Source organism: Calliphora vicina, chromosome 4, assembly GCF_958450345.1.
Source record: "Calliphora vicina chromosome 4, idCalVici1.1, whole genome shotgun sequence".
Taxonomy (NCBI): domain Eukaryota; kingdom Metazoa; phylum Arthropoda; class Insecta; order Diptera; family Calliphoridae; genus Calliphora; species Calliphora vicina.
This window is the reverse complement of record NC_088783.1, coordinates 122,242,157-122,265,692: the sequence shown is the minus strand read 5'-3', so window position 1 is coordinate 122,265,692 and position 23,536 is coordinate 122,242,157. Positions and strand designations below refer to the sequence as shown.

Genomic DNA, 23,536 nt, shown 5'->3' with positions numbered 1-23,536 from the left:
ATATACATTACAAACTTAAGAATACTTTTTAATGTTGTTGTTTGTTAATTTTTACTCTTTTTTACGGTTTTGTGCGTTTTTTTTAGATTTTTTTTTTGAAATACATATCAAAAGTATACAAAATAAACCATAAGATACATTGTGAAAATAAACTCTCCCTTTTCATACACTCTGGAATTCTCTTTTTTATTCAGTTTGTTGTAGTTGTATAATTTTCGTATTTTGCTGGCTGCTTAGTACTACCGACGACTAACTTTATAGCGGTTCGGTTTAGTGTGTGTGTGTGTTTTTTTTTTTTTTTGGTTTGTGTCGGTTCAGCTTTGCTGTTTTGGAACACATCAAAACAATAAGTGTTTCAGTTCTTTTTAAGTTGTAGTCATGAACGTATCTTGTAGATGTTGGATATAGATATATTTATAACAAATAAAAACAACAACCAAGAAAATATATACAAAAAAAAAAAACAAAAACACACACCAAAAAGATATAAACAAACATTAAAAAAAAAACTTGAAATTTATTTTGTTTATTTAATAATATTCGCATATAATAAATTCTCTTAACGAATGAAGAACAAAAAAAAAATAATAATACGACACACTACTTGGTGAGAGCACATAAACCAACCCCCACATTTAACAACAACAACAACAATGAAAAAGACACCAACAAAAGTATGATTTTTAGTAGTATAAATAACAACAACTGCATGTGTATTGTGTGGCCAAACGAACAAGAGTAGAGTTTTGCTTTCCAAGACACTTCGTTGTGTGTCTTTCGCCTTAATGAATGTTGTTTTCTATCCGCCATAGAACAGTTTTAGTATAGAATCTCGGAATAATCTTTACTCTATATTGAAATTCTTGTTGTGTTGTGTTCTGTTCTTCGTTTATAACGTTACGTTACATTACAAAACAATACGTTAAGTTTGGGTTCGTTTAAACGTTCGTCGCCTGGTTCGTTCGTTCGTTCGTACATTTGTTTACTTTGTAGTGTATTTATTGTGTGTGTGTGTGTGTATGTGAGTGAGCGAGTGTATTTATTTGGGTTTGTACATTTTGCTAATTCTCATAAGAATTTATTAGATTGTGTGTCGCCCAAGTGAGCAAACGCTTTGTAGTTAAGCCAAACGTCAAGTTGTCAAAAACACCCCTGCTCCCCCTCTCTCCTACCAATCAACCAACCAACCCATCTTACTTACACACTCATTCATTCATTCTCCTGGTTAGAACTATAGAATAGAAGAATAGAGCATGTTCACTAAATAATACAAATATAATTTTTCGCAAAACGTTAACGAGTGTTTAGTATGATTATAAGCGTTTATTTAAAAAGCTGAAATTGACGCGTAAGCAACACTCGTGCTCTAAAACAAAATAACCAAGTTAAAAATTCTACAAAAATAACTAAAAAAAAAAATTAAGTTTTCAATAATATTCAAATAAATATTTCAACAATTTTATAAAATTTATTATTTTAATAAAACTAAAAACAGCTAAAAGTTATACATATATGACAACCTCAATGTTTTAAAGAAAAACAAACTTCTTTGAATGGCCTTTTTGAAATTAAAACATAAATCAAAAAATACTTAAGTGCTAAAATAACAAAGTTTTGTTTTTTTTTAAAAAAAAATATCTCTTTAAAAAAAGTGGTCATGCTGTAGCCTTTAAAGTTTTCTAACAAATAAGGCGTGTAATTCCTTAAGGAATGAACCCGTTTATACGCTTTAAATTCAATATAAAATAAAATTAAACATACAAATTAAAGTGCCTCTTAATTCATTTAAAAAATATTCAAATAAATCACAAAGTGCAATTTAAAATACATACATATTTGTACATATACAAATGTATAGAAAAAACAACAACAAACAAATACAAAACTTCAATTTATAATTTACTGCAAAGCAAAAAAAAAGAAAAGTAATAAATTCTAATAATAAAAAAAGTTATTATTTTACAACAAAAAAAAGGAAAAAACGTTAACCACAGTGCCCTTATGCTACGAAAATTGAAATAAATTTATAAAGAAATTAAAACAATTATTTTCAAACAAATTCAAGAAATCTTTTTAAACAACCTCTGGACTCTTGCAAGCAGTCTTTAATTATATAATCTGTTTTAAACAGATTTAGTTTGCAACGCATTGGAAAATTACATAAGTTTGATTTGTTTGGCTTATTTCAATTATTCTTTATCTGTGACTACCGCACAACAACAACAACAACAACAACCACAATAATAATAATTTAAAATAAAAAATTCTACCTTTGGATACATTATTTTACTTCAGCAAACATTTTTGCTCGCTGGCTGTATTTACTGCTGCTGCTGCTGGGTGCACTCTGCTGCAAAACAGTTTCGTGCTCAAGCCAATCAGCTGTTTTTCAACCACAACAACAACAACAACAAATAATTACGGTAAGTTTTACATGTGTGAGGCATGCAAATGAAGGGCTTTTAGAAGTGCTTTAGTGGAAGTTAATTATGAAGTGAAAAGTAATTTTATTTAGTTTTAATTGCACTGAAAGAAATATTATACAGTTTCTTATTAGATTCAGTTAAAATACAAGTTATTGATTTTTCTTATTAGTTCCTACTTAAATTAGATTTTTATAGTTTTTTTAAATGCAATAAGAAGTTCACTTCTTAGCATTCATTACGAAAGAACATTATTAGGTTCAAAATAGCTGAATTTGTGAAATTTTTATAAAAATTTTGATTTGAGAGGACTTTGTTTGAATTAGTTCATTGTATTATAAAATTAACTTGTATATGAATAGATTTTTCTATAAAATAATATGAAAAATTAGCTTGAATTCCAGTGGGAGACCAAAAACCAACTAATCTATCAAATACGTATTTTCATTCTATATCAGAAAAGCTTTTATGAAAAGCCGCTTCTTAATTTGCATCCAAGAAGTTTTAATCAAGTTTCAATTATCAGATGCACATCCTCAGTCTGCATTTTTTAAACGAGAGTCTCCAAAAGCATATAAATTATCAGTTGTCCAACCTCCGTCTCTATTCGAGAAGCTTTTAGGGATCAGCTGATGAACAGAACTTAGATGAGAACTCAAATATTATAAAGCTTGATTTAGGTTTAAAACAGGCATTTTATGTTCTCTCAGTGCTTGGCAGATTTTTAACTTTAATTTTAAAACCTGTATTATAAAATATAACGGAAAAACTTCATTGATCGGAGGGTCTAATAGTTAACTATTCCTCTTACTAGAACAGTTGCCTATTTATCTATCATATAAAGCTGTATCACCCCCAAGGAACCAGTCTCTTGAATAGTTCTGTGGCAATTCTTTACTCTCTAAGAAGTAATTCAAAGTACACATCTAAAGCTGAACATTTTCATACTAAAGCAATATTAAGCTAAAGTTCCCTTTATCGCCATTTTCTCCAACTACCAATATTATATTCTATACCAAGTGACATTTGCCTTTCTGATAATGAGTTACTAAAGAGTTTTCTATAACTGTTTTTGTTTTCAACAGATTTTGAACCATTTTGCCGATATTCATTTCTTGAATTTGTCATTTAAAACTTGTAAATTGATTTATTTACTCAGTGTGTGTGTGGGTGGTGGCACAAAATCATTATGAAATCATTATAAATGAAAATTGATTTGAGTATAAACAGTTGATGGTTTAGAATTTTCTTGAAAATTAAATTTCATGTTATTACAATATTCTCAGCCAAACAAATTTATAGTTTCGTAAAACGTTAAAATTTCCAAGAAAACACATCAAACGTTTTAAAGAAATTAAAAAGAAACAAAAAACAACTTTACAAGTGAATAAAATTTAAACAAAATCACGAAATTGCACAAAATAATGTAGAAAAATGTACAATAGCGGAAACTAACACATTTTCGAAACACTCGAACACACATTCTGATTGGTATACAGTAAGTAGACAAAAATATATATTTTTAATAAGAAACACTATAAGGCATTTTATGTTTTGTATATAGAAACGCAAAAATGATTTTCATAATTAGTTGATTTGATTTAAACTGCTGTAAATATAAATTTATGAACGTCATGGCAGCAGCACTTAAGGAAATATTATTTTTGTGGTCTCTAAATTTAATATTTTTTTAATTATACTCTATATGATTATTACTTATCATTATCATTTTGTCTGTTTTAATGCAAAATCTAAAGATTCACACCATAAATTAAAATTCTGTATACACATTTTAGTAGAACACAATAAATATTTAAATACAAAGTTTGCGTATTTTTTTTTGGTTTTGTGTGAAAAAAAACCCATAAAGGCAGCTGTTTTAATTGTATCTGTGTATAAGAAAGATTCAGTAGATGTATGTGTGTTAACAGGTGTTTTCTTTTTCCTCACATTTTCATTTCAATAAAAATTGTTTTTTTTATTGTATAAAAATTTCTAATATAAACAAATACAAATACTCGCATTGTGAACAATATGAAACGTAGGAATATTTAGTGTCCACTGTTGGAAGCACAAAAAACAAGAAAAATTCAAACAAACGTGGGCCTCACGTTGCTGGGATATTTTTTATTTTGTCCAAATGTATTGTTTAGATACAGAAATACATATTATTTATTTAATTTATTGTTATACCTACAAAATATACTTATAGACAACACAAATTTAAATAGTAATAGATTTATAATTTATTTCAAACACACGCGCTTAAGGAATTTTTTAATAAAAATAAATTTTTCAAATTTAATTGCACGACTACAACAAAAAAAAATTACCAACTTTAGCTCTGCGCCAGTGTGTTTTCTTTTTGCAAAAAATTCATTTATTTATTTGTTTGTTTAAATAAATGAATATTTCTTCACCAAAAGTCCAAAATAAATATTTTTGAATAGTTTGTTGGCTGGCAGTTTTTTTCCTTCTTTTTTTTATAAAATAAAATATGATTTTTGTTTAATTTTCTTTTAATTTTTTTGTTTTATCAGTATGTATTATTCTTTTTGAAAATTTCCATTTTGTTTTTGAATTATGTGTGTATTTTATTTTGGCATTTGTTTATAATACATTAAATCTAAAAAAAAAAACATCAAAAAATACGTATATTTTTTGGTGGCTACCATGTCAGAGACGTAATGAGTAATAATTTTTTTGGACCAATTTTGTTAATAAATTATAAAAATTAATATACAAATTTATGAAATTGGCATGGAGGTTTAATTTTTGTTTAATAAATATGTAAAAAGATGACTAAAAAAAACGCTAGATTTTGAAAGAAAATTTCGATATTCGAATGACCTTTAAACACAAAATTTTTTATTGGAATCATAAAAGAAAAAACACACAAATAGGAATGGTATAAACGGCTATAATTTTTTTTTTAAGGAAACGTAATTTTTTAGAAAAGTACTTTTTAAAAAATAGTAGTTTTTTTTAAAAACTAAAATTTTTTAATTTTTTTTTTTTGGTAATTTCTTGAGGAAATTATTATTTCAAAATTATATTTTTTGAGAAAAGTACTTTTTTTTAGAAAAGTACTTGACAGTAAAGTACTTTTGATTGAATATTTCATTTTAAGAATTATTTTTTAATTATTTGATATATGATTTTGATATAGAAGTGTACATTTTTGAATTAATTTTTAATTTTTGGTATATCATTTTGAATAAAGATTTTTTCAAAAATAGTACCTTAAAAAGTCCTTTTTTAAAAAAGTATTTGTAGCAAAAAATATGTTTCTGAATCATTTGATTATATTCTTGAAGGAAATGTACTTTTTTCAAAACTAAATGTTTTCAGAAAAGTACTATCTCTTAATTTTCTTAAAAGCTCAAAACCACTTTGATAATTTAAATAGTAAAAGACGTATTTTTTAAGTACTTTTTTAACTTAACTTTTTTAAAGGTTCTTATTTTGATGAAATACTTCTCAAAAAGTTACATTTCTTGCATTATATCCATAAACATAAAGAAAAAGTACTTTTTTAAAATTTGATCATACATATTTGTTTTTATAAAAAGTAATATTTTCTTTTCTTGCATTTTCATAAGGACTATAGTTTTTGCAAAAGTACTTTTTTTAAAAAATGTTTATCTAATTTTTAACAAAAAGTTCATTGAAGAAAAGTTACAGCTCTAGTATATTTAATGTTTTACTTAAACATATCTAAATATTTTTTCCATGATCTTTCTATAATCCTATTATTAATCATGTCAAAAAAAGATATTTATAAAATCGGTTAAAGTTGCATTTTCTGTGAAAAGAATTAACCAAAAAAGGCAGCTTTTTGGGTCACAATATCTTTAGCTGTTAATAAAGAAAAAATTCAATTACATTTTATTACACACTATTATTTATTAATATGTACACATTTATAGTTTTGAAAATGATTTTCCCCTTTTTTGATTTTTCACACAGTATTTTAGTAACGATCCTGTATAATATTGTATATATTTTGTGTACAGCGTACTTCATCCGTTCTGTTACTAATTCTAACAAATTGGTTTTTGGTGTGTCGCAACTTGAAATTTCCGTAGTGAAAATAGACATTAAAAATATATATAAAAAAAAAGAAAACATCAGCACAGACAATTGATTTTAGTTTTAACACATGTTACAAACATTTTTATAACAACGTCTCATAAAATGTTGTACGGACTCGTATAAAATTTTTAAAGAACAACAATTGAGGGTGAGATTTAGATACAATACAAATACAACAATAACACAACCAACAACGACAGTAGAATAAATTTAAGTTGCAAACATTTGAATTTTAGTCATATGTGTCTAAAGTGTGTTTGTGTGCACAACGAATTGCAAAAAAAAAAAATTTATATTTTTGTTCGTTTGCTGTTTAGATTCAGCTAAATGCGTTGTTGTTGAAAAGCATCTATGAATACAAAATGAGGGTGGTGGTTCAATGATTTTCACATATGATATTTTATTGTTACGAAGTCAGCTAGCTAGCTGGCTGGCTGGCTGGCTGGCTATTGTGGGGGGAATATTTAATAGATATTGAGAAATTGATTTAAATGATAAGGGATTTTTCTTGTCATTTTTACCATATAAATCTATTTACATACAAACTTACCAATGCGTTATACATATGTATCTATGGATGGATATGTGTTTGATTAAGTCAAAGTTTTAAAAGCCTAAAAGCTTAATGTACCATTAAGTTTTTATAGACGAGCATTTAAAGTTTCCGTTTCTTAAGTAAGTTAGAAACGAAAACCAACAAGAATGTCTAAGAAAAAAAGGGCGTATGTAGAATAGATTTATTATCTAGAACTCTCTCTCTCTCTCTATAGCGTGCACTCCAGAATATATCGGCCTTGTTTAAATGATTGATTTAGATTTATGATGTTCGCTGTTCGAAACCAACCCAAATACACACATTATTCAAAATGCAGGGGATAGCCAGCCATAGAACTGTAAGAAGAAGCTTCTTTTAATAACCCAAACAAAACAAACGCATTCTTTCATTAGATTTTTCTTGCCCAAAAGTTTGAAACAAAAACTGTTCTTTGTTTGTTACTTAAATCGCGATTAACAGGCATATAAATAAATATGTATGTAAAAATTGTATTGGCTGGATTTTGTTTATGAAAATGTATAAGATTTTAAAGATTATACGAAAGAAATACAATTACAAATGCCAAATAAGAATTTAGAAATAAAGGGTCTTTCATTAAGCGCTTCCTATCTTTAAATTTAAATAAAACAAAGTGTGTGTGAGATGTCATCAACATTTGTTATTCGTTTGAAAGGCCTATTGATGCCTTTGTGTATGGAATATAACATCGTGCAAATGTCCGCAATGGCTTCGCCAATTTTTCATGACTCTGGAGCATAAATCCGTCCATGGTTATTTGGCAAAACAAACTGACTAAATGACAGCCTATTCGACAGATGTAGCTTCACCAATATGGCCGCTATCAACTATCAAAGTTCGAAAGTCCCTATTGGAAGACCCTTTATAACATACATTCACATTTATCTGAACAATATTCCCCAAATGTTCATTTACCAGTTAAGCATTACTAATTAATGCTACTGTGCCGCTTGCTGCTGCTGCCACTCTGTCACTTTGCTCTGATATGGTTTTGGCTTTCAAACGAACACAAAACAAAAGTATTTTATTACTTCAGTCTTGTGTGGTTGCTCTTTTTTCGGTTTTTGTGGGTATTAATAAAGCAAGACCTCGTTATACGCCTGATGTTCTATTACAAAATAAAAAAAGACATTTGCTGTGAAACAACAGCTTCCCAGAAGTGAAATTGTAAAGGTGAAATTAAAGATTTCAATGAAACTGTATTTGATTGTGATTGAGAAAATATTGTAAAATCTTGTACTAAGCCTTTGACAGAGTCTCTAGTGTATGCTATAGTATTATGATTTGTCTGGTATTCGGTTGGTTGTTGTGTCATGTGTGTGTGTTTTGGATATTTGGGCATGGGTATGTTAACATTTTGTTTTAGACATCTCACTGTAGATCAATCAACAATAAACCCCATTTTTCTGTTGTTGTTTAGTTTTTATTTATTTATTTCTCTTTTTTTTTCTTCTCATTGTTGTGTGTTTATATTTGTTCATATTATTTGTTATTGTATGGCTTTCATTACTTAATAATAAAAAAAAAACAAATACTCCTATAAAAACTATCCTATAAAAAGAACTACAAAAATATTAATAAAAAAAAAGAATTTTTTATAAAAACTACGCCTAAAATGTAAATGTAACAAAAATTTAACGAATAAAAAAGAAATTTTGTGTAAATAAATTTAATTTATAAATACCAATGTCAATCATAATTTATATGTTTTATAAAATTTCCCCCATGTGTCACTGTATCAAATAACAACAACAAATACAATAAAATATAAAACAATTAAAGTTCTTATCTTTAATTTAATTTTTTTACACATATTTACCAAGGGAGTAGACATAATGGCTGGGCATGTAAATTAGTTAAACAAATAAATCTATAAATAATAAATCTTTAAGAAAATATTCTACAGTTTATGTTTTTTATTTAACTAATCCCTTAAAAACTGCACATATATTTAGAAACTTCAAATTCAAAACTAACGATTTTCAAATGTAATTTATTGTGAATAAATGTTGACATTGTGAATGATGGTTTAGAATGGTATGTCATTAAAATTTAGTATTTAGATCCAACAAGACCATAAAAATAAATTAACATATTTATTTACTACGACAATCATGTGAATCATAACTTTACCATATTATGGCTACCACAATCATATAAATAATTACTGTGACTATAATATTGTTACAAAAAAACCTGGTAAACAATTTCAAATGGTTACAGTACAACTATATTTTTTCTCTGGTTGTTAGATGAGCTGCACTAAGAGCTCAGAAAAGCTTATAAACTGTGGAGTAAATAAGAAACTGAGAACTAAGAATTGATATAGTATTAAGATTGCTTTAGAGGAACTTCTAAAAAGGCTTAAAATGTTTCCATACTTGGCTATGCTTCCCCTATACAACTTAAGAATTTTGTAATTTTCTAGATACTTTTAAAATTGTTTTTTTTATCGTTTTTTTTTTTGCAAAAATCTAACATCAAAATATGTTTAGTCATAAACTTTTAAAATATTGTTTTTTCCTTTTTGTTAATTTTATTTTTTATTGAGCTTGTCTTTTTGTTATTTCGAATTTTCTGTTCGTCTTTCTTGCATTGTTATTGTTGTTGCTGTTTAAAACCCTCATTAAAATTTTTAAAATGAGTTTTAGAACTTTTTTTTTATGATGTACAATATTTTTTTGGCTAAAACTGGTTTTAACGTATGTATTTTGTTGTTGGTGTTAATGTTAAATTAACTTCCCAGCTTTGCCTGAGTGTGTTTCTTTTTATTTTTTAATTATTTAGCATGATTTTTGTTGTTTGGTCTTAACGAAAAGTAGCGGAGTAACAAAAAAAGCGAACTAATTTTGTTGTTTGTTAAACAAATTACACTGAAAAGAAATAGCAATAAAATGCAGTTTAAATTATTTGTTAGAAAAGTTTAAATAAAAAATTTTATTTTACAAGCAAATGCTTAATTTACTTTCAATTTGTTTTTAAGGTTTCATATTTATTATTTTCTTTAATTTCTTTCAGTGTTGTTATCATTTATGTTAATTTCATTTAGTACTCCTTAACATTTATATATATTTTTTGGCGTATTTTTCGTTCGTGTTGCTTTTTTTGTTGAGATTTTTTTGTTTTCCGCTTAACCTTGAGTTTGTTTTTTATAAATTTATTTATTTAATTTTTTTTTTTTTTGTTCTAACATTTAGATAAAAAAGTCTGTTTAAAATTTATATGTATGTGCTGTGTTGTGTGTCTGACCAAAAGAAATGTCATAAATTTTCAGCAGTTCGTGTTATTTTTTTCAAGCTGAAATATGTATTTGTTTGATATTTTTATGCTTATTTAAATGCTTTGAAGGGATTTTAAAATAATTTATTTTAATTAAAAATACAAAACATAAAACTGCAATTCAAATAAAATTTGATGTTTTATGGTATAGATTTGCTTTTTATTATAAATTTAGTGTTTTTATTTTAATTAATATTTTTATTTTATTTGAAATAATAAAAGCTCTAGTTGGTTTGACGTTGATTTAGTATGATGGTTTTTAGTATCAAAAGAAAATACGCACGCTACCCCAATTCTATATTTTTTTATAGTTTTTTTCTATTTAATTTTTTGTTTTTGTATTTAATCACGTTTCGTCATGCTTGGCAGCATTACAATTTGTGGTGTAGTGCATACATTGAGTTTAGGGCAAAAATTTAATTTATAAAACACAAAAAAAGCGGCATGTATATAAATATTTTAGGAAATAGACACTCTAAAACAAAAAAAAATTGTATCTAGTAACGAGTGTATTACAAACTAAACTCAAACAAACAAGAAAAAGAAATAAATAGAAATAAAAACAAAAGCACCCAGTTTTAATAAAAATTTATATGAATACATTTATTTACACACACATACTTTTCCTTTCATTTCATTTCATTCATGATAATGATCAGGTTGAAAACAAAACAAATTATACAAAATAATAATAAAAATGAACTTGAAATTTGAATATAATAACAAAATAAAAACAACTGAAATAGAAATATAAAAATAATTAAATTTAAGTATAATTACAAATGAAAAGAGAAGAATTTTTGTTTAGATTTTCCCTTTAAATTTACACCATTTCTTATGAAGGTAAAGCTTTTGGGAAGATAAAGTCAGGTGCGGATCCAGAGGACTTGAAATAGGAAATTTCCTCCCCAAAACCGAAAAGTTTTCATATAAAAAAAGGAATAAAAAGAAAAATGTAGAACAAATTTTAATTTCCACCCCCCCATACAAATGGTTGACCTGGATCCGCGACTGATAAAGTAGAATATGATCATAAAGGCTTTCAAAGAGCTTTCCCTGCAGCTAAGGATTCAAAAGAAGCTCTTTCGATGTTAATTCTATAACTCTGTAGTTCTAGAATGTATTTATATAGCCATTAATCGTTCTAGTTTGGAGTTAAGACCAATGATTTTTGTTTGCAATTGTCACTTACAGAACTGGCTTTTAAGAATATTTGTGGAACCAGTTCTTTAATTAATAAATGTTTAACATTCAGAACTAGTTCTAAGAAAGCATTATGGAGCGAGCACACATTCCTAGGAAACGTTTTAGAATCAATCAAAATTTTGAAACCTAAAATTTCTATAGAACTAGTTTAGAACCAATGTATTCCGAGTACCAAAGAATTAGTTCCTTAAAAACTCTACAGAAGTACTACAGAACGGGTCCCAATAGTAGTTGTGACACCGCTAGTTTCAAATTTGTCATACAAGAATTTGAAGTTGTTCAGACTAACACTTGTTCTAGAACTAGTTATTTTAGAACAAGTTCCGAACATTTTCCTGGGTTTCTTCCTTATTTGAAGAAAGTCGAACCTTAAAAGCCAAGACTCATATTCATAAACAATTTTTAAATTCATCAAAGGTATGGAAATTTTGTTTTGTTAACCTTTTATAAATTGAAAACAGCTTTAAATGTGTGATTATAGACAAATTAAATTGCGTTTTATTACATTTCGGAAATCATCAAGAGGATTCGTGTTTTTTTTAAACACACCTGGAAATGGTTTTAGCATAATTTTAAGATTTTTATTTCAATTTCTCACGCTGTAGGTAGTTAAATTCAGTAAAGGGCGTTTTTACTTTGTGTTTTGTGCTTTTTTACTTTTATCTCTTATTTTTTGTTACACAAAACCCATAATTATAAATGTTTTAGGCCTTAATAAGACTTTGGTCTAAGAAAAATTAAATGTTAAATTAGAAAAATCATAAATTTTCATTAACTAAAACGCAACAGCAAAAAAAATTACTACGTAGTTTTTAAATACAATATTTTCTAGCACGTTTTATGTTTTCGCTTTTAAATATACAACTTCCTCGTAAAATCATTAAACTAAATTTGAAAATTGTTTAAGTAGGCATTATTTTTGGGAGGTTATTACAAACAAATCTTGTTAAATTACTTTATAATACATATTATGAGGGGATTTAAAAGCTGTAGGTAATGAAGACAGCACTATCTTGTAGATTAAAAAACAGCAATAGCATTTCTAGATATAGCAAAATCACTTTTGCAAGATCAGCATTACGTGATCAAAGCAAACAAAAAAAACGTAATGTATAGAAGATCAATTTGTAAGTGTAAGTTAACTCGTTTTAATATAAAATACGATATATAACATCCATTTCTAAAAAAAGAAATTATTCAGTAACTAATGCTGGGTTTTAGTGGCTAAACCATTCCAAGGGCTGCCGGGTACTTCAAAAAATATCATATTTATATTACTTTAAATGTATGTATTCCAAAGGTCTTAATGGTCCCGGTATTTCGTTTTTTTGTTTTCTCAAAATTATTTTTCACCACAGTTGTTTCCATTTTTTTTTACATATTTATATTTTTGAAGTTCAAAGTTAAGTTCGTTAAGAAACAATCACATTTGCTAGACGAAATAGCTACAATGAATAAGTAGAAAACAAATTCGACATCACATTGTAAATAATTGACGGAAAAAACATTTTAACATTTTAACAATAACACGGTACCAAAAACAAAATTGTTAATAGTAAACAAAATTTAAAAAAAAAAAAAAAAAAAAAAACACAGAAATGAAAACCTGCAGGCGGCACGAATGTTTTTTTTTCATTTTTCGAAATAAATAAAAATTCATGAACAAAAATTCGTTTCAATTGTTGTTTATAAAACATTAACCTGTGTAAACTGTGAGTAATTGTAGCAAGTTTGGTTAATGAATGATTTAAAAATACCCTATTTCAAACAATTTTGCTAGGCAATAAGCAAATTTTTATAGAATAGAAACAATTTAGAGGTTAATATTGTAAATCAGCCCCATTGTGGAAATTTTATGAGTTTTGTAAAATTTTGTGATTTTAAATTTCTATAACTATTCCATTCCAGAGATTTAAAGATGATATGAATGTTGCATTGAAATATCAGTCCTTTTCTGGAAATTTAAATGCGAGCAGTAATATGAATTTTACACTATTTTAAATGTCCAGATAAAGATCAATTTAATGTAAAATTCATTGGAATTTTGTATACTTAGTTTTGTATATAAAATAAAGATCTTTAATTTGAATTGAAATATCAACCCTATTCTGGTAATTGTGTGCAAAATATTATAAATTTCTTGAAATTTTAATACGATTTACACGAACCTGACAAAATTTTTATGTTTTAATATCAAAATAGACAAAATTTTAATCTAAAATTTATATAACGGCCGGAGATTCTTCAGAGTTTTGAATAATTCCATGATAAAATCTCATATAAAATCGCGAAAATTTAGATCTAAAAGTAAACTATTAGCCCAATTCTGGAAAAGATTAATGGTAGCAGTTATATATATGTTTTATATTTGGTTAGTAAATATGCCCCATTCTGGAAATGTTAATGATTCTGAAAAAAAAAATTATCCCCATATTCATTATGGAGGTTGCAAAATTGTGTTTAAAAATTGATTACGAATAAAACCTATATTTCAAAATGATTCTATATTAAAGTGTTACATTGTATAATTTGAGATAATATCTCAATTATGTAACAACTTTTATATGAAATTGCTTTAATCTGCCCCATTATGGAAACTAAGATGATTTTTAAAGCATTTTCTATAAGATATATCTATTTTTAAGGCTTTTTGTAGCGAGTTTCTAACAAACGAATCGCTAAAATAAAATTATAAAGAAAAAGTGTGAAAAAATAATGAAATTCTATTTTATTGGTTATTGTTACTAATTTTCCACACTTTAGTCTTTACAGGCATTCATTCGTGTTTTAAAAATAACCAAAAAATTATTATAGTTAGAAATAAAATGAAATAAAATCGAACAAAATAAAAATTAACGTTCAATAATGATTTCTCACACCTGTAGCTTGAAAATCAATGTTAAACTAATTAATCATACAGATTATTACATTTCATTTATAGTATAAATTGTTTTTCAGCTAAACATTTAAATTGGCCCACTATTAGGGTAACTGACAGGCGGTCGACAGACAGACAGACAGACATACTTACAGATAAATGAAGCATTTATACGGTTATGGTACCGCTGGCTAAACTGAAAACACTGCATACTAATTAAATGCTCAAGAAAATCCATACAACACTTTGAAATTATAGCGAATCACGAAAATCCGCAAGACAAAAAACTATACAATATAATAATAAAATCAATAACAAAAGTAAACATTTCATATGTTTGTATGTAGACAGTATTTTGTTGTAGTTTTTCATTAAAAAGGCCTTCCTAATGTCTCTAATAATATGTTAGCTATAAACGCCGGCGGCAACTGGCCAAGACGCCACCTTATTATTGTGTTCGACTGAAATGAAATGAATGAACTGAACTCAACTCGACTCACCACTATCGCCACCCACGCCTTTTTATTACTTCCCAAGCACGCAATTAATGTTTGCAATAGCGTTTTTTTTGTATAGTTTGTATAAATTGCTTTTGTATAGTTTGTATTCACGCCATTGGAAATTTGAACAAAAAAAAATAAATGTTATAGATATTTTACTTAGTCGTTGAATTATTTAATGGAAAGATGTGTGTTTAGGTCAGTCATTTGGAGACTGAGTTTTAGTTTTTTTTAATTTAATTTTAATTATAAACCTTTTTTTAAAGTTGTCTAGGTTGAGTGGTCAGTTGAGGCCCCACGAACTTATTACATGTTTGTACCTAAAATATATGCAAAGGTTGTTTGAAGATTTATGACCGCCCCAGTAGCTATTTACTAATGTTAGTTCTTCAAGTTTCTCCAACCCGCATACACCTGTGTGTTCTTATTTATTTGCAAATAAAATATCTAAATTTGTACTGCATACTTTAGGGGACTTTTTTTATTACATTTGACTGGACTAAAAAAAATTTCCGAGTTTTACCCGGAATTTGAATTATTTTCTTTACAAACCATCTCCTGAAAATTTCAAATCGAATAAAAAAAATCGTGATGCCATTACATACATGGACCATTTCATTTTTATATACATATAAATAGATAAGAATTTTGCCTGAGGTTTTGAGGCAGTAGAAATTGTTTACAAAATACATTAAATTATACCCTAGGTCTAAAATCAAATCATATCTTGCGCATTTCGTCTTTTATCCAATGATATTTCAATATAAATTCTTTTTTTAAAAGTTTTTTTTATTGGATAAAAGACGAAATGCGCAAGATAGGATTTGATTTTAGACCTATGGTTACTTGAGGAAACTTTCTTAGAATTTTCCGTATATTGCGTTTCTGCTATACGATTTTTTACTTTTTTTATCCACCATACAAATCGACCCGGCCTAATATACATATATTCTGTATTATTATAGATAGCGGAGTCGCTATAGTCATGTCTTTCTACCCATATGTCTGTTGAAATCAACTTTCCGAAGCCTGAAAATATGTTTCGTACATTATTGATACATCAAAATATCCGGTATAGTCCAAATTAGTTAGCTATTTAAAATCGAGATAATCGATCCATTAATGGCTGAGAAATAAGCAAAAACCCACGACTACTTTGATTTGTTCTAGTGTTTACTATGTTACATTAATGTCAGTCTCGCCACTATTTTGACGTCTCAGTTTCCTCATGAAAAGAGAAAGTTCTGAAAGAAAGAGAGAAATATAAAATCTGGTTCGTGACATCTCTGTATACTTTGTGGTTAATGCATAAGCATAAATAGCTGTAATGCATACTTTTTATATAACCTTCATTATTTCATACTTTTTTTGTATTAAATTGCTTTAAATAAATTTCAAAATCATTCCAATTTCCAATATTGTGGAATATTTGATTGCTAGCCATTTATCTATTTTCCCATTTTCTAATTGACAGTTGAATGTAAATTCTATTAAAGATTTGTTCCTATAGCTTTTTGTTATACGAGTATTTTTCCTCTCATAAAACAACACAAGCCATGCGATTATTTTCAAAAGATTGCTAATTTAGATAAAAAAAAAAAAACGAAAAATATTCCCAACTCAAGTGTATAAAATTAAAATTTATTTTCTTCGATGTTGTTCATAGTTTAAGAGAGAATTTTAAACAACTAAACTTGAGTACCGGCAAACTAAAAATCATTTGAATTTTAGATTTTTTTTCACTTAGCAGACTTAATACTCGTATGCAATCTTTTGATCTAAATTGTTCAATTAATAAAGACTTCAGTGTTTCTAAATAAACTATTATTGTTATTATGGACAAAGACGATTGTTTATAACTTGTTAACAATGTTTGAAATAATGTTTACTGCATTTTAACAAGTTTATAGTTTAATAAGTAATATTATCAGGATTTCGGTGATCTATAAAGTGAATTTAATTTTTGTTTAGTTTGGGTTTAATCTCTATAAACTGGTTGCTAGATCAGACCTCCTGGTAAGAATCAAAGTGGGCGTTTTATTGTTTAAATAGTAATTACAAGCCTTTACACGTTTTACTAAAACAGAAAAATTATGGCTTAATCTGAGATAAAAGTTAAGACAAGTGTTTAGAATTGTTAATTAGCCAGGGAATTGATTAAAGCCTTTTAAGGATTTTCAAGGCACCTTTAGCTATTGACTACAAGATAAAGTAAGTTAATAGTAAATGCGCACAATTGACAGCATTATAAATAAACATTACTAAAAAGGTAATTCGATTCTCAGCTTCTACATATGGTTAAAAATTTTGATAAAATATGTTTGAAAGTGTTTTATAAATCCTTAGTTAATCGCAAATTAAAGCATTTTCTAAAATAGGGCTGATTAAATTATTTTCTTTTACAAAAGTTGTCTTAAGTCCTTTATTTGGGGACTATAAAGCTCTAATTCTATAAAACCCACTTAATATAAGACCACACAAAGTAATTTTAGTCGCGAATATATATTTTGAGTTGCAACTCATTTGCTTTAAGTGGACAAGAAGTTAATGCAGGAATCAAATATGAAATTTCAGCTATATAAAGTTTATTTTTAAATAAATTACTAGAGAATTTTATTTAAATAAGATTTCTTTAAACAGAAATGTTAATTATCTTTAGGTAAATATTAAATTCATGTCTTAGCTAATTATATTTACACACCTTTTTGTGATATTTGCTGATTGTCTTAAATCTATTAACAAGTTTTATTAACATTTTCCATGTTTAATTAATTTATGCCAAGAAACGTAGTTGTTGTTTGCTAACTAACTCTCAAACATAAAGACATAAACAGAATATAACTGAAGTTTAAGCCAAAATTAGAAAACAAAGTAATAAGTGAAAAGAAAAAAAAACTGATTTCTTTATATAAAACAAGAAACTTAAACAATGCAAATTATTTTAAAGGTCTTTGAACTGCAAGAAAATAGACAAACAATAATAATAATAAATATTTGAATACAATTATTATTATTAATTAATTAATAAAGTACAATAGATAATTGGCAAAAAGAAGAACTTGAAATTGATTCATTATTTTTAATAAACAAATAAGTGGGCGAGTTTAAAACAACAGTTGGTGTTAGTGTTGACATTTCTGGAAAATTATTGAAATAAAAATTACAGTTTTATTCATATTTTTTTTTTTGTATTTATTTAAATAAAAACATCTATAAAAATATGACCATGCGTGAGTGTGGCTAAACTTCGAGGTAAGCCAGCCAACAAAAACTCAGTGTGTGGGCGAATTTTTTACACATATTGTAAATTTTTTGTTATTTTTTTTTTTTTTGTATAAAAGTGGAGGTGGTTAGTTTACTATATTTACAACTTGCCTCATTCATTCATAAAAACCATTTTAATTCATTCATAAAACCTTAAAATGCACAAACAAACATTTACAACAATTGTGAAACAAAAAAATCAAATTACATATTTTTAATGTGGGTTTAGAAACCCAATAACTTACAGTAGTTTAACTACAAGTTTAACAGGCAACAACATTATCATAAAAAATAGTTAACTTTAATAGAAATTCCTAAGAAAACTACTACTTTATTTTCTATAGTAATGTTGAAAATCCATTTTGTTGTTTGAAAATTTAAAGAATTGAAGAACAAAAGAAAGCCAAAGAAGTGATGACCCTACCCAATTGTTAAAAATTGTTGTTTATGGGTCATTTGCAGTTGCTACTCTAGTGCCTTATAAAGTCAGCTTTAAAGAGTTTGTCTGTGCTGTTAAAGTTGTGGTAAAAAAAAAAACACATACACACACTGAAACAGAAATTAAGGTCTCAAGTTTAGAAGTATGAGTTAAAATGTTAGATAGAATTACATGTATAGCGAACAATGTATAGAAAAAAAGCTGCGGTAAAAAGAAACAAGAAATATAAAACACCGCCGCTCCCTTGTTAGCATTATGTGTGTAACTAAAGTAGGCATACACTCAGACAAAAATTACAATAAAATTTGATTAAAATTTTAGCCATAAAAATCGGTATTTTCTATAAAATACAAAGTTAAACTAAATGTACAAGTTAGAATGCTATATTTCGAATCATGTATAGTAAATTGACAATACAAAGGAAACTTTTTTGAAAACATAATTCCGTTATTTCACGTTTTCAAAACCATGACCTTTTACCAAATATATCGTCCCCTCAATTTTTTATTGCATAATAAGAATCTATATAATGATTCTACTGATTCTATATGTGTTCAAAATTTGGTGAAATTCTACTTCCATAAAGTGGGTCAAAAGATCAATTGAAATATTCCTTTTGTTCTAGATGTCTACCAACATAAAAATTTTAAACTCAATTATTTCGAAATGGCAAAAAAATGATACACTATTGTTTTATTAAGGGGACGATATATCCGTACATCACTTAAAAATTTACCTTTGGCAACATTTAGGAATTTGCATTTTTAGATTTTCTAATTTTTAAAAACTCGCGATTTTATTCAGCAATTTCAATTTTTTGAAAGTGTTTAAGTTTATGTACATATTCATATCATGCAAAGCTGATTTGGAAAAGTTTCCATTGTATTGCCAATCACTGTAGACATTTGTGTAAACATTTCAATTTTGAATCAACACATTTTCCTTGAGTGTAGAATTGTATGTGGATATTTGTGAAAATGTTTGAGAATGTAGTTCAATGTATACGAGTATTAAATACAAGCCATAGTGTATTTGTTTTTGGACTAATATAGCAGAAGAAAATGATATGCAATAACCAAAGTCTTTTACTAAATACAAACAAACACACACACACAAACCTAAAACATATACATACAAGACTTAAGTAAATGGTTTTATTTTTACGGAAATCCGGTGGGTTTTTGTTACAAACTTTTAAGTTTGTTGTTGTATAAATGTTGGTTTATAAGAAACAACAAAAAACAAACATAAAAAGTTCAGTGTGTTGTATTGGTTTTTGTTACTTTTTTTGTTATGGTTAAGTGTTAATTTCTAATACACTGTGCCTGCTGGTTTATTAAGAGTTGCATGGCTACTCTCTTTCTCTACTTAAATGTATGTTTGTGTTTGTATTACAACCAACCACCCACGTTTAATCATTAGCGGGCGTTTCTAATTAATTGAGTTTGTTTTCTTTTTATTACAGTTTCTTTTCTTCTTGTCGACTTTTGTTTTTTTTTCAATGTTTAAGTTCTCTTGTGTTTTTTTGTTTTGTTTTGCTCTTTCCTGTGGTAGTTTTACCACATGTTGTTATTGTTATATATTTAATTATGTACATTTTGCTGTTGTAGTTAAACTCATCCTAAACTTTAATGTTTATTTATATTTAATTACAATTTATTTGAATTTCTTTTGCTCAAATACGAATATTTATTTATTTTTTTTATAAAATTCATACATATGAATTGGTTGTTATTGTTTTTTTATTTATTTATTTATATATGTATGTATGTTTGAGTAAGTATCTGTGTGTTCATAAGTGTGTTATGTTTGTTTGTGTTTTATATTAATGTTAATGATGACCTTGTTTGTCAGCTTGATAACTTGATGATGAGGATGGTATAAAATGTACAAGCAAACAGCCTGTTTGCTTCCAAGAGTAGATTTATTTTTATTATTTGATTTGATTTTAGATTTTTGTTTCATTTTCGTTCTTTTAATATGCTAATTAATACGAATATATGCTATGAACTTCATTTCAACAAAGTTTTACATATTTTTTTTTTAATTTATTTTAAAATTTTATTTAAAACTCATTAAATTTGTTTATTTTATTTGTTTAGATTAGATTTGGATTTAGATTTGTTGTTACTGTCACTTGCTATAATTTATGAGCTTAAAAAAACTCCCTCTGCCCTGTTTCATAGTACATACCTTTGCTTTCTTTCCTCATTTTGTTTAAAAAAATGCAAAAAAAAATATGTTTTTGTGTGAGTATTTTTCAGTAAATTTAATTAAGCTTGTAGTTTTGCTGCTGTTGTTGTTTTATATTAAAAATTTGTTGTTGTTTTTGCATAGCATGTATTGTCTTTAGTAATTTGTTATTGTTGTCGCTGTAGTTGCTGATAAATTTGCATATTGTGTGTGAATTGGAGCAAATTGTTCGTTACGTTTCGTTAAATATTCAAACATTTAATGTTTGAGTTTTTCTTTCTTTTAATTTTTCAGTTTTTTTTTTTTTTTTTTGATATAATGTTCATACTAATTTTGTGTAATTAAAAAAAAGTCATTAGAAAATGTTTGAATTTTAAATTGCTAAATGTGTTTTAATGATTTTCTTATTACTTAATTAAATTTAAAAACAAAAAAACACACAATTATAACTTAAAAGGAAATGACACAAAAATGTATTAAACTAAATTTAGAGTTTTTACTTTCTAGTTAATTAAAAGGAAATGAGTCAAAATCAAACCTACAAGTTTTACAATTTGTATTGAAAATTTCCAAAGCTAAAAATTATTTTTTTAATGTTTTTATAAAATAGTAGTAGAAAAAGTACTATTTTAAAAATGGCAATTTTTAATATTTCTGGTAAATTTGGACTTTTGGCATTACAATTATAGTTATTGATAAGTTTTCTGAAAAAGTAGTATTTTTTTAGTATTAATTTTATTAACTTTTCGAATGGAATGTTTCTTTTTACAAAGCTTTAAATAGTTAAAAAATTAAATTTATTAATTTAAATTTTTGAAAATAGTAGCAGAAAAAAGTACTTTTGGAAAAATGTAAATTTTAACATCTTGCACTACTATAACGCTCATAAATACATTTTTTTTTTTCAAATAGTATTTAATTTAATATTTTAGAAAATTGTAGTAGATAAAGTACTAGTATTTTAAAATTGAAAAATTTTACATTTCTGTAAAATTTAGATGTGACAATTATAGTAGTAGATTAATTTTTCAAAAAGGTAGTATTTTATAGTATTAATTTGATCATTTTTTTACAAATTGAATGTTAATTATTATAAAGTTTCAGTTTTTTAATAAGAAAATGTATTCATTTAAAGTTTTGAAAATAATAGTAGAAAAAGTACTTTTTTAATTTTTTAAAAAAAAAATATACTTTTTCACTCGCTATATGTATATTTCTGCGCGGCTAAACTAGTTTAAATTCTTTTCCAATCTACACTTACCCTGTTTTAAATTCGAGAGTTAAAAAATAAAACTCGCGAATTATATAGGAGTTAAAATCATCCTTAAATATGTTAAAAAATAGAAAATTTAATAAGATTTTATAACAAAATTAAAATGAATCTGTTAGCTTTTAAAAGTTATTCGTAAAATATTTAAAGTTACTAACTTTTAAATTTGTTTGTGATAAAGATTTACTAATTTGTTTAACTGTTTTATTTACACTTTAAAATATGTAAACACCTATTATTATTATTTGTTTCAAATAGTTCACTATAATCTTAATTTGGCAAAAGCCAACTATTATTTAAAATAACATTTTAAATGCGTTGATCTTGCTATATAATTTTCTATCACTAATTAGTATGTATGTTGACTATTTAATTATGAAGTTGTTTAATTATAATTATTTCATCAACTTTATTTATTTATAACATGCCTAACTAATAAAGTACAAATTAAAATGTAAATAACCAAAATGGAAATATGTATGAAAAAAAAAAAAAAATAGCAAACTAAAATATTAAATTATATCCATACATACATACATATACAGTGAATATGTTGTTGAAATAATTGTTAACATTTTTAATATCATGATATTTGATATTTGATTGCATACAATACTATTATTATTATTTTTTTAGACGAAAAACATTTCAGGCATATACAAAAACAAACATGATAATGTTTGTGTTAAACAAACTACAAAAATAAAAAACAAAACACAAAACTAATAATAATAAAAAATTATTAGTGGCAGTTAAAAACAATAAGAACAAACAGTATTTTTTTATTTTAAACTGACAGCTGTCACTACAACTCTAAGGGGAACCCAACATGTTATGAGCCACTTGTCATATAAGGGGGGCAGGCAAAAAAGCCTTTGTATTAGAACAAAAAAAGAGTGAATGCATGTGAAAATTTATAATTTTTTTGTTTAAATGACCTAAAATGTATGTAGAAGAAAGACTATTTCAGCATTTTTTAAATATTTTATAATTTCCATATGGTATGAGTATTAAACCAAAAAAAAACCTTTTATGTTCTTTGAAAATATTTACATTTTCAAAGAAAAACATTATAAGGCTTTTAAAGACTCAAATTAAGTATAAATGTTGGTGTGTGTGATGTAAAATGCAATGAAATTTTATAATACAGAAATTAAATTTAGCATGCAAAAATTCTGAGTATTTTTTTGTTTTATTTTGGCGTATTTTAGTGGGTTTATTTTTCCAACAGCTTAAATTGTAAATACTTTGTAGCTATTAACTGCCAGCAGTTATGCTTGACCAAATAGCGGCTTAAATTGTTTGATGTTGGCTTATTTTTAAAACATTTTCTTTACATACTTATTTAAATTTTGCTAGTGTTCGTTTGTAATGTTTGTGTATACAATTGTTAAAGTATTTACCTAAATAAACCT

The 23,536-nt window shown here is 26.1% G+C and overlaps 1 protein-coding gene across 1 annotated transcript in view; it reads left to right on the top strand.

The window, feature by feature from the left end:
- Positions 1 to 368: 368 nt before the first annotated feature.
- Atf3 (Activating transcription factor 3) overlaps positions 369 to 23,536 on the top strand; it is a 57,070-nt gene continuing 33,902 nt past the window's right edge. Inside the window, exon 1 of the mRNA XM_065506735.1 lies at positions 369 to 2,423. The gene's annotated coding sequence lies outside the window, so the exon portion shown is untranslated. The remainder of the gene's footprint in view (positions 2,424 to 23,536) is intronic.